The following is a 10,439-nucleotide window of genomic DNA, read 5'->3' as shown; positions in this document are numbered from 1 at the left end:
TAATATTAGAGTCAGGAAGGGCTGAGGAATAGAGAAGGTTAGAACATAACTGATAAAACCTATGGGAGCTTGCAGACACCTTAAAAATCATAAAACTGGTGCCATTCACCAGAGGAGGAAAAACAGCCTCAGGGAAGGGAAAGTCTCTCTCTTGAGGGGGCCTAGGCCGAGCCTGGCAGGGGAACAGCTGGACTCTAAGTCAGAGGATCTGGGTTTAAATTCTCCATGTGCTAAGTCATTGTTGTCATCATTATTGTTCCCATTTATATGGATCTTTAATTTTTACAAATACTATCTCATTAAGCTTCATTAATTATAAAATGAGAGGCAGCATACTGTGAAGAGACTGCTGGGCCTGGAGTCAAGAAGACCTGAGTTCAAATCTGACCCCAGACACTTACTAAATGTGTGGTCCTGGGTAAGTCATTTAACCTTGTTTGCCTCAGTTTCCTCATCTGTAAAATGAGCTGGAGAAAAAAAAATGGAAACCTTTGCCAAGAAAACCCAAAAATGTGGTTACAGAGAGCCTGACACAACTAAAAAGTGAATGAACAAACAAAAAAAAATAAAAATGAATGAGGTTTGTTGAATGGCATCCAGGGTCCTGTCCAGCTCTACGTCTACAGACCTTTCCTATGTGGGGCAGTAAAAATCACGCTGGTGTTGAAGTCAGAAGACCTGCATTCCAATGCCAGTTCTGCCCCCTACAGCCTCAGTGACTTTGGGCTAGTCACTAAACTCATTTGTAAAATAAGGGAGTTCTTAACCTGGGTTCCATAAACTTGTTTTAAAAATACTTTGGAAACTGTATTTCACTCTGCTTGGATTCCTTTGCCAGCCTCTGAATTTTATCTTATGAATTTAAAACCATGGTTTCCAAGGTTTCCCCAGAACACCAAAGTGGGCCAGGACACTCACCCACAAACAAGGTTAGAAAGTCACGGCCTTCTTCAAACATGAGATCCTTTCTGATCCTCGGACCATGTCCTATGCTAGACCCAGTCCTATGACTTCCACATGCTAGAACACCCCCACGCCCACCCGGGGGCAAAGGAGACAGGGAAAGAGAAAGAAGAACTCAGAGACCCAACTAGGCAAATAAACACCCTCCTTATGAGTGAAACACATCAGCAGAAGAATGATAGAGTAAATCCACTCTGGAGAAGGCGGGGAGGCAGAGAAGGGGGAAGAAAATCTCAGCTGGAGACTCACCAGGTACTGGCATTTCCGAGCCTGAAAATAATCGCTGAGCTATTAGAGAGTTTACACCTTTTTAAAGAAAAAAAAATAAGGAGGGAGAGAAGAAAGAACAAAATGGGAGCAAAGGGGGGGGGGCTGGCAAAGCGCATTCCCGGTTTTCTGAAATATCACTAAGAACAAAGCTTCCCTTTCTGCTCGCCCCCAGTATTTACAAGCAAGCACAAATCTGTGAGAAAATTCAATTGAACGCAGATGGCAGGAAATTCCTTGAAAATGACATTGGCCAAACTGAAACCACAAGACATGAAAATCACCAGCGGCCTTGACATGGAGACCAGAGCGGGCGGGCTTCTTCCTCGAGTGATGCGCAATCTGTGATTGATTACGGGGAAGACAGACTGGAGATTTATTGGACTTCTGTAGAACAAGGGTTCCATTTGCAACAATTAAGCCTTACGGGGCTGGAAGGAGGGCTCGACTCCACGGTAAGGAATTCTGGGGGGATAAGGAGAGGCGGGTGCGAAGCGATCAGAACACAGGTCTCAGCATCACAGATTTCATACTGGATAGCACTTCAGAAGTAATATGATTCAACCCTTTCATTTTACAAACGAGGAAACTGAGGGCCAAGGTCATAGGGTTACAGATCTGGAGTGAGAAGGATCTAGGAGGCCCTCTAATCTAACCACTTCGTCTTACAGATGGGGAAAATGAGGCCCAGGGGAGTACCAAGAAACAGAGGAAGGATATGAACCCAGGTCCTCTGAGTCTTCAAACAGTGTTCTTTATATTATATCTACCTTGCTGAAAATGATAGAGTTGGGATCATGGTATTGAGAGAGGAAAAAGGCTTTGGCAGTAATCTATACTGGTCCCTCATTGGACAGAGCTGGAAGAAACCAGCAGTCGCAACTGAAGAGAAACCTTTCAGATTTTAGAGCATCTGCCTCCAGGGATGGGAAGCTCATTACCTTCAGAGGCGGTCTGTTCAACTTTGGCTCTAATTGTTAGAAAGTTGTTTGTTAGGTCAAGCCTTGGTCTTTTCTCAGTACTGCCCCACTCCTGTTCTGCTTTCTGGGACGAGAACAGCAAAGCACATCCTTCTTCCTCACGCTGGCCCTCCAAATGCCTCAGATGAGGAAAGTGAGGGACTGCACTAAGGTCATATAGGTAGCTAGTGAGTAGAAGAGCCAGGATTTGAACTCAAGTCTGCTTTTTCCAAATCCTATTTCCTTCCACTCTTGCTACATTGTTTTCTAAGGATCACAGAACCATCAGCTAGAGAGATCTTCTAGCCCAACCCGCTGTAATAATCACCATCCCCATTTCTATGGCTCTTAAAGGTTTAAAAAGTGCTTTCCACACAAAGGAAGGGGTAGGCAGGCTTGATTACTCAATCCCATTTTACAGGTGGGTAAACTTAGGTTTGGATAGGTAATAGAATTGCCCAGAATTACAAAATTAGGGCATGTCAGGAATGGAATTTGAATCCTGGATCCCTTGTTTCCTCTCATACTTGAACAAGAGTCCCCTCTAAAAAACCCCTGCAAAGTGGTCATCTTGCCTTAGCTAGACCTCCAGGGATGGGGAAGTCACTCCTTCCAGTGAAGCCCAGGCCACACTGGAAACAGCGCTGGTGGGTAGAAAGCAGCCCCAAACTTGTCACTCCACTTTGCTCATAACTCTGCCCCAGATGTCAAGCAGGATGAGTCTGATCCCTTATCTCATTTCAATTTAATTCAAAAGCACTGGATTGTAATAAAATGTATTATAGCACTCTGGAGGCAGAAGGCTGGAGTTCAAAGGAGCCTCTGTGACCTCAGGCAAGCCATCTAACCTCCCGGGCCTCAGTTTCCTCATCTGTAAAACGAGGGCTTCTGGGATCCCTTTCAACACCCGCTCTGTGCCAGGCCCTGTGCCCAGACCCATCCCTCAGTCTTCCCAGAGTTAGAGATGGCCATCATGGGTCTCCACTCCCCACCCCAGGCTTCTCTCTAGAAGGGCCCTCCCCTCGTTGCTCTGGCTAATTCAAACTTTGGAAGCTCAAGAAGTTTCTCTGGTGCCTCTCAGATCAAACGTGAACTCCTCTGCTTCTTGTTTAAAGCCCTTCGAGCTGGCCCATTGTATCTTTGCGGGCTTACTACACATTCTTCTCACCCTTCATGCATCTGGCCAAAATGTCCTCACCTATACAAGCCATGGATGACACCCCATCTCACATTCATCGCCTTGCCTTTGCTTAGGCTGTGCCCTCTGCCTGGAATACCCTCCTCACCTCTGCATCCAGAATCCCCCCACCTCCCTCCAAGGCTCAACTCGAGTGCTACCCCCCAAAAATCCTGCCCCCCATTTTTTTGTGTTTTGTATTGACCCATCTTCATGCGTTTTGCTTCACTCCAAAAGAATGGAAACTTTTTGAGGGCAAGGATAGTTTCATTTATGTCTGAATCTCTCCCATGCCTACTCTAGCACCTGGCTCATAGAAGAAATTTAATAAATGTTTCTCTAAATGGGCTGAATCAAAGGGGACGAAAGTTAATCCTTTCACTTCCATCAGCAAAACCAAGTCCCCGTTCTAGGCCAGCTGTGAAGTCGAGTTCTTTCTTTACGGACTCACGCAGGATACCGTCTAGAACTGGAAGAGGCCACCTGGGCCACCCTCTGACAAAGAGGGAAACTGAGCAAAGGGAAGGAAGGGACTGACTGGGACCTACAATACTGCAGAGGGCTCTTTGGTCCCCTGGTCCCCCGAACTTCCTGGTTACCCTCTTCTGGGCATGCTTCAGAGACTTACCCCCTGCAGTCAGTGTGGACGGCATTCTGGGTTCAGGCGACATTCGGCCACTTGTGCTCTACCCACATAAAGAAGACACTACCCCCATCTCCCATCGAGCTGATGTGGGGCTAGATCATTATCTCCATCTTTAAAAGAAGTCAATTTTGTTCCAGTCCCAAGATCTAAACACTTCTCCTAACTGTTTGTCCTTTGTGCTTATGACTGCGCCCATCTGACAGGCCTCTCTGGCTAACTCAGCAGCAGTCAGGTTGGGACTCTGGCTAGAATTCAAACCAACAAACTCTTATGGAGGGAGGGAGTGAGGAAGGGGCTACCAGTCCCATCACCTGCTTCAAGGTCTGGACAGAAGCTCAAGGCCCGGGGCCTGCCCTTAACGTGCTTCTAGTCTAATGGCCAGCTCCCCCACAGACTCTGATCCAGCGACAAGGATCTCCGTGCTGTTTCTGCAATAAGACTCCCCTTCTCCCAACTCTAGAAGGAAGTCGGGGGGCAGAGATGAGGGGAGAGGGGATTCCAGGCAGGGGGGACAGACAGTGAAGATATCTGGAGTTGGGAATGGGGAGTCTTCTTAAGGAAACAGCAAGGAAATCATTGTCACTGGGTCAGAGTATGTGGGGGAGAGGATGCATAAGAAGTGGGGATCCCACCAGGTGGGATCAGGCCAAGTACAAAGGAGCTAAGAGTCAAACAGGATTTTAAGCTGGATCCTAGAGGTCATAGGGAGCCATTAGAGTTCACTGAGTAGGGGAGTGTGACCTGGGTAGGTAGGCTTTAAGATCACTCTGGTAGCTGAACGGAGGAAGGCCTGGAAGGAGGGAGGTTTGGGGCAAGAGTCGCTAGCAGGCGACTGCCAGAGTCCAGGTGTGAGGTGAGACAGCCAGTGGTGACTGTATATGTGTGTGGGGAGGGGGGGAGGTGATGGCCAATGTATTATAATGGGAGAGATGTGAGATTCTCAACAATCTCTTGGTGACTCTGTGGTCAAATCCCTGGGGAGAACCATCTGCACTTGCCCAGGAAGATGCCAGAGACAGTGTAGGTAAGAGGAAAGAGCCCTGAACTGGGGGTCCAGAGTCCTGAGTTCCAGTCCTCCCAGCTCTGCTCTGCCCCGAGGAGATGTGGAGGCCTGAGGTCTCAAGGGGCCCGAGAGAAAAGTCCTGGCTCTGGATTTGGAGGGCCAGGCACCTCGTCCCCAGGCTAATGCTTGCTCCCAGTCACCCTGGGGGACTGCTTTCCTCTTGGTGGGCCTCAAATGCCTCCTTTGTAAACTAAGGGAGGCCGGTCCTGGGCCTTGCCCCCTGCGGGCTCTTCTGCACCGACTCTGCATGTCAGCTTTCTTTCAGGGGCTGTCTCCTTCAATCAGAGCGTGAGCTCCTGTGAGACTCTGGGTTTTTTCCATCCACATCCCCATCCATTAGCACAGGGCTTGACATGTTTTACTGTCCAGTTGCTTTTCAGTCCTTCCCTACCCTTCAGGGCTTTCTTGGCAGAGATACTGGAGAGGTTTACTGTTTCCTTCTTCAGCTCATTCTAGAGATGAGGAACCTGAGGAAAGCCGGGTTAGGGGACTTTGCCAGGGTCACGCAGCTAGTGAATGTCTGAGGCCAGATCTGAATTCAGGTCTTCTTGACCTCAGGCCCAACACTCTATCCACTGTACAACCTAGCTGGGACACAGCAGGTACTTAATCAATGCTTACTGACTGACTTCATATAGTATGACTTGACCTTGAGCTATGCTCTGGCTCTCTAAATCCATTCCTAATTCCTGTACTGACGTGTACCACTTCAGGAGTGAAAAAGCCTGCCCTGACGTCAAGGTTGTATCTCTTCCTGATATGACATTCACCTAATGAAAGAACATTTCCCCCATTTGACCAATCAGCTCATTAGCATACTCAAGGCCATAGCCCTTTTCCTAATGCTTCAAATATTGATCAGCATCTGGAATCCATTAAGATATGAAGGGGAATTTTATCAGAAGCTTCATTTGCTTATGGAGACAACAGAGAGACAGAGAGACAGAAAGAGGGAGGGGAAGAGAAGGAAAGGGAGAGCGAGGGAGGGGGAGAGGGAAGAGAGGAAGAGAGAGAGGGAGAGAGAGGAGGGAGAGGGATAGAAAGTGAGAGAGAGAGAAAAACACTCAAGAGAACACTGCCCTGTACATCTGAGGACACAGTGTGGGCTAAGTGCCCATGTCCCTAAGCCTTTCCTCTCCCTTCAATCTTCTACCTCACACTCCCCAACTGTCCCCCCCAAACTGGGCACAAGGAGGACATTATGCCTTTCTCCAAGAGGGCAAGCAACCCCAGAGACTTGCCAACAATCAAGCAAGGGAGGGGGCCATGGGGATGGCAAACAGATTGCAGGCCACCTCCATCATGAGGGGATTCATAAGCCCCAGCACCCTGGGGCCATTGTGGACTCAGTGCAATTAAGTGAGTATATTTATGAGAAATTCCTTCCTATCATCTGGAAAGGGACAGGAGAGGAGGGGATGACCTTGGGAGGGACAAAGATTTAAAGCCACAGAATCATTGATTTAAATGATTTAACACAGAATGTTAAAACTGGAAAGGACCTTAGAACATACAATGTCTGAACTTCAAGCGTTCTTAGAACAGTGACAGTCAGGTCTGGGAGGGGCCTGAGGACACAGGGCAGCAGGGCTGAGAGGGTTGTGAAGAGTCAGGCAGGTTACCTCCCCTGGACGGCTTTTCCAGCCCCCTCTCGTTCTGTCCCCCCCACCTTGCCTCCTTGTGACGAAGCTTTCCCAACACTGTGCCACCACTGTGCAAAGGCTCACACAGGAGCGCCTTATGGAGTGGAAAACAAGTTAGGAATTTGAATCTTACCCAGCCCTCCACTTATCCTTGGAACTCTCATTAAAATTTCTCAGGTTCCTTTTATTTCCAGTATGATAAATGTAACATTCCACATACAAAGGTTCTTTCTGGCTCTAATGTTCTATGTTCTCATATTCCCTGCTCTGAGGCCCCTCCCAGCCCTGCCAGTCCCTGCTCTAAGATCCCTCCCAGCCCTGCTAGTCCCTGCTCTCAGGCCCTGCCCAGTCTGGTCCCCCTCTGTTCTAAGGTCCCTCCCAGCCCTGCTAGTCCCTGCTCTCAGACCCCGCCCAGTCTGGTCCCCCTCTGCTTTCTGGCCCCTCCCAGCCCAGATATTCCATGACTCTTTTTACTGTAGCTCTAGGAGTTCCTCCTTGTGATGAGCATCATGAGAAAGCAGGCCTCTTCACTTGACCCCAGAGCGTCCAGCCTCGCTGGGGTGCCCGGTTATTGCCATGGCAACACAAGGGAGAATATCCTTGGTGCCAAGCCAGGGGTACAGACAGTGAGTGCCCTTGGAGCACTCGCCTTCTCAGAACTCCCTGCTCTTGTGCCAGCATGGGGCTCCTGGAAAGGCTCCACAGCCCTCCCAGAGGGCCTCTGGGAGGTATGTCCTTAGGTCCTCATTAAGATAAGAGACCCTTTATCCAAGTCTAAGAGTCCTTTTCCACCTTCCTCCCTTGGTCAAGGAAGGTGAGCTCATCACTGGGGGGAATTCACATCACACCTGCCTAAGTAGGAGGGACCCACGTGAAGCTCACAAGCATTCTTCTCTGACCCAGGGTCTAGCTTACAAGCATCAAGTGGAGAAGTGGGGTCTGAAGCCTGATCTGAGGTCAGGGGCCTTAGAACAGAGAATGTCAGAGCTGTGAGGGGCCTTAGAACAGGGGGTGTCAGAACTGTGAGAGGCCTATTTATAGCAGGGAATGTCAGCTGGGAAGGACCTGAGAACAGGGGATGTCAGGGCTGGGAGGGAACTTAGAACAGAGGATGTTAGAACATCAAATGCTGGACCTAGGAGTAACCTTAGGGATTAATTTAGTCCAAACCCCTCATTTTGGTTGGGTAAAGTAAGGTCTTTGAAAGAAAACTCTGATTAGCTTCAGGGCCAAATATAAAGGCCTGTTTTCACACTTAAAGCTTCCACCTTTTACTTCCCTCAACTTACTCAACAATCCAGCCCACCCTTTGCTTCCTCCCCATTCAACCACAATTTATCTCCCATAACCATGCCTGTGCATTGGCTGTGCCCCGTGCCAGGAACTCCCTCTTCATCTCTACCTCTCAGTTAACTTGGCTTCCTTCAGGCCTCTGGTCCAGTCTCCCCTTCTATAGGAAGCCTGTTCTCGTTTCCCTTAATGCCAGTGTCTTCTCCCTTCAGAGGATATTCCCTCTCTGTTCACATCTTGTTTGCACATTATTGTTTACTTGTCTTCTCCCCCTTTGCATGGGCGTTCCCTGAGGGCAGGCTCTTTCTCTATATCTCCAGTCCTTAAGCACAGTACTTGGCATAGGAAGTGTTTAATAAATGCTTACTGTTTAATAGGAGGTGTTTAATAAATGCTTACTGACTGACTGACCTCAGGTTCTCAGTTTTCTCTGCCTCCCAAACCTCTCCCTACACAACATCCTTCCTGAAAGGTGTTCCCCAAAACTGAATACAATATGTCAGTGTACCGACAGGAAGGGAGTACAGAGGGTTTACTGCCTCCGGCATTCTGGAAGCTCTGTCTTTGTCCAAGAAGCCAAAGGCCCTCTCAGATTTTTTGGCTGGTGCTCACTAGGACCCCCTCTTCCCAGATCCTTTTCACACACTCTGTTCTGTACTTTATGGCTGAATTTTTGGACCCACTTATAGGACATCTGGCTCATCACAATAAACGTCATCATTCAAGTTTCCTCCCATCATTCTCTCCTCTCTAGGGTTTTGGTGGATGCCAGCTTTTGTCATCTACATTACTTATCCCTCCAGTTTTGTGTCATCTGAGAACTGGATGGGCAGGCCAACCTGTTCCTTCCCCCAAACTAGTGATAAATACTTTAGGTACAAGAGCAAACAAAATTCTCCCAGAGAGTCTCGAGGGCACACGAGTCCACCAAGCTGGGGCTATCACCATCCCAGGTCCATGACACCCAGCTCTACTCCAGGCTGCCCACAAGTGTCTCCAATTATCCCAAGAAGTGTCTCAAAGTTCCCTCACTGGCTCTAATCAAAACTAATTCCAGTTCTAAATCCTACCAGTGAAGGCCTGTAATTTGCTTTAATTGAAAAATGTGCCCCAAAGTGCAGGCCAGAAGGCACCAGTGGGAGGGACCAAGGACTGGAATCATCAAGGCAGGAGAACCAGCAGTGGGGAGCTGTCAGCCTGGCCGGGGTTTCCTCACTAGCCAGAGGTCTCCTATGGCCCTTTAACACCCCCCCCCAAAAAAAAGCACCTACACCCCATCCTTCACTCCTCTTCTCCCTCTGGCTTCTGACCTCATCCTTCAACTGAAACTTCTCTTTCCAAAGGTCCCCCTGATCTTGTCACAGCCGAATCTCAGGGCCCTTTGCCAAACTTTATCCTTCCTCATCTCTCTGCACAGCAGGGTTCTCCTACTTTACTCCCTTCTTCACACTCTGGGACCAGCAAGTGGCTGTTCCTCAACTGTGATAATCCGAATCCCACCTTCACACCTTTGTCCTGGCTGGGCCCCTTGCCTGGAATGCCCTCACTCCTCACCTCCACCTTGGACTCTCTCTTCAAGACTCAGCTCAAATTTCACCTTGTACAGAAGGCTGTGCTCTATTTCCCCCATGTCCTAGACACTTCTCTGAGGGGACCTACTCTGGATACGTCCTGCATGCACCTAGTCATTGAAATATTGGCTCGCCCATTAGAATGTGGGCTCCAAGAGGAGCCTGGCACACAGTAGGTGCTTAATAAATGCTTGGAGACTGAGTAAATGACCACCTTTCTAACAGGATGGGAAGGAATAGCAGGCAATGGAGTCATCGAAGGTATGACAGCCCCAGGAATACAAATAGAAGAGGTTAGCGCCTAAAAGGAATCCAAGCAACCACCTTCTTTTACAGAAGAGAGAACACTCACACCCCACAGTGGGGAAATGACATCGACAGTGAATGGTGGCAGACCAGCCACTAACGTATCTCATCTATAAAATGAGGATGAGGAGACCGTCTCTCAGCTTCTTGGGATTAGACAAGAGATGGAGGAGGAGGGAGAAAGAAGTTAGAAGGAAGAAGGAGAAGGAGGAAGAGAAGGAGGAGAAGAAAAAGAAGGAAGAAGAGAAGGAGAAAAAAGGAGGAAGGGAAGGAGAAGAAGAAAAAGGAGGAAGAAGAGGAGAAGAAAAAGAAGGAAGAAGAGAAGGAGAAGGAAAAGAAGGAAGAAGAGGAGAAGGAAGAGGAAGAGAAGGAGAAGAAGAAAAAGGAAGAGAAGGAGAAGAAAAAGAAGGAAGAAGAGGAGAAGAAAAAGAAGGAAGAAGAGAAGGAGAAAAAAAGGAGGAAGGGAAGGAGAAGAAGAAAAAGGAGGAAGAAGAAGAGAAGAAAAAGAAGGAAGAAGAGAAGGAGAAGGAAAAGAAGGAAGAAGAGGAGAAGAA

General features: G+C 48.4%; 1 long non-coding RNA gene across 1 annotated transcript in view; it reads left to right on the top strand.

Moving 5' to 3' along the window:
• Positions 1 to 1,110: 1,110 nt before the first annotated feature.
• Positions 1,111 to 10,439, top strand: part of LOC138165186 (uncharacterized) — a 13,691-nt gene continuing 4,362 nt past the window's right edge. Inside the window, exon 1 of the long non-coding RNA XR_011169297.1 lies at positions 1,111 to 1,685. This is a non-coding gene — a long non-coding RNA (uncharacterized lncRNA). The remainder of the gene's footprint in view (positions 1,686 to 10,439) is intronic.

Source organism: Petaurus breviceps, unplaced genomic scaffold (assembly GCF_028583685.1).
Source record: "Petaurus breviceps papuanus isolate PSGF00001 unplaced genomic scaffold, PetGlider_PUasm1.0 208, whole genome shotgun sequence".
In the NCBI taxonomy this organism is placed as follows: Eukaryota; Metazoa; Chordata; class Mammalia; order Diprotodontia; family Petauridae; genus Petaurus; species Petaurus breviceps.
Note: the sequence above shows the minus strand (reverse complement) of the source record. Positions and strands in the feature narration are given on the sequence as shown.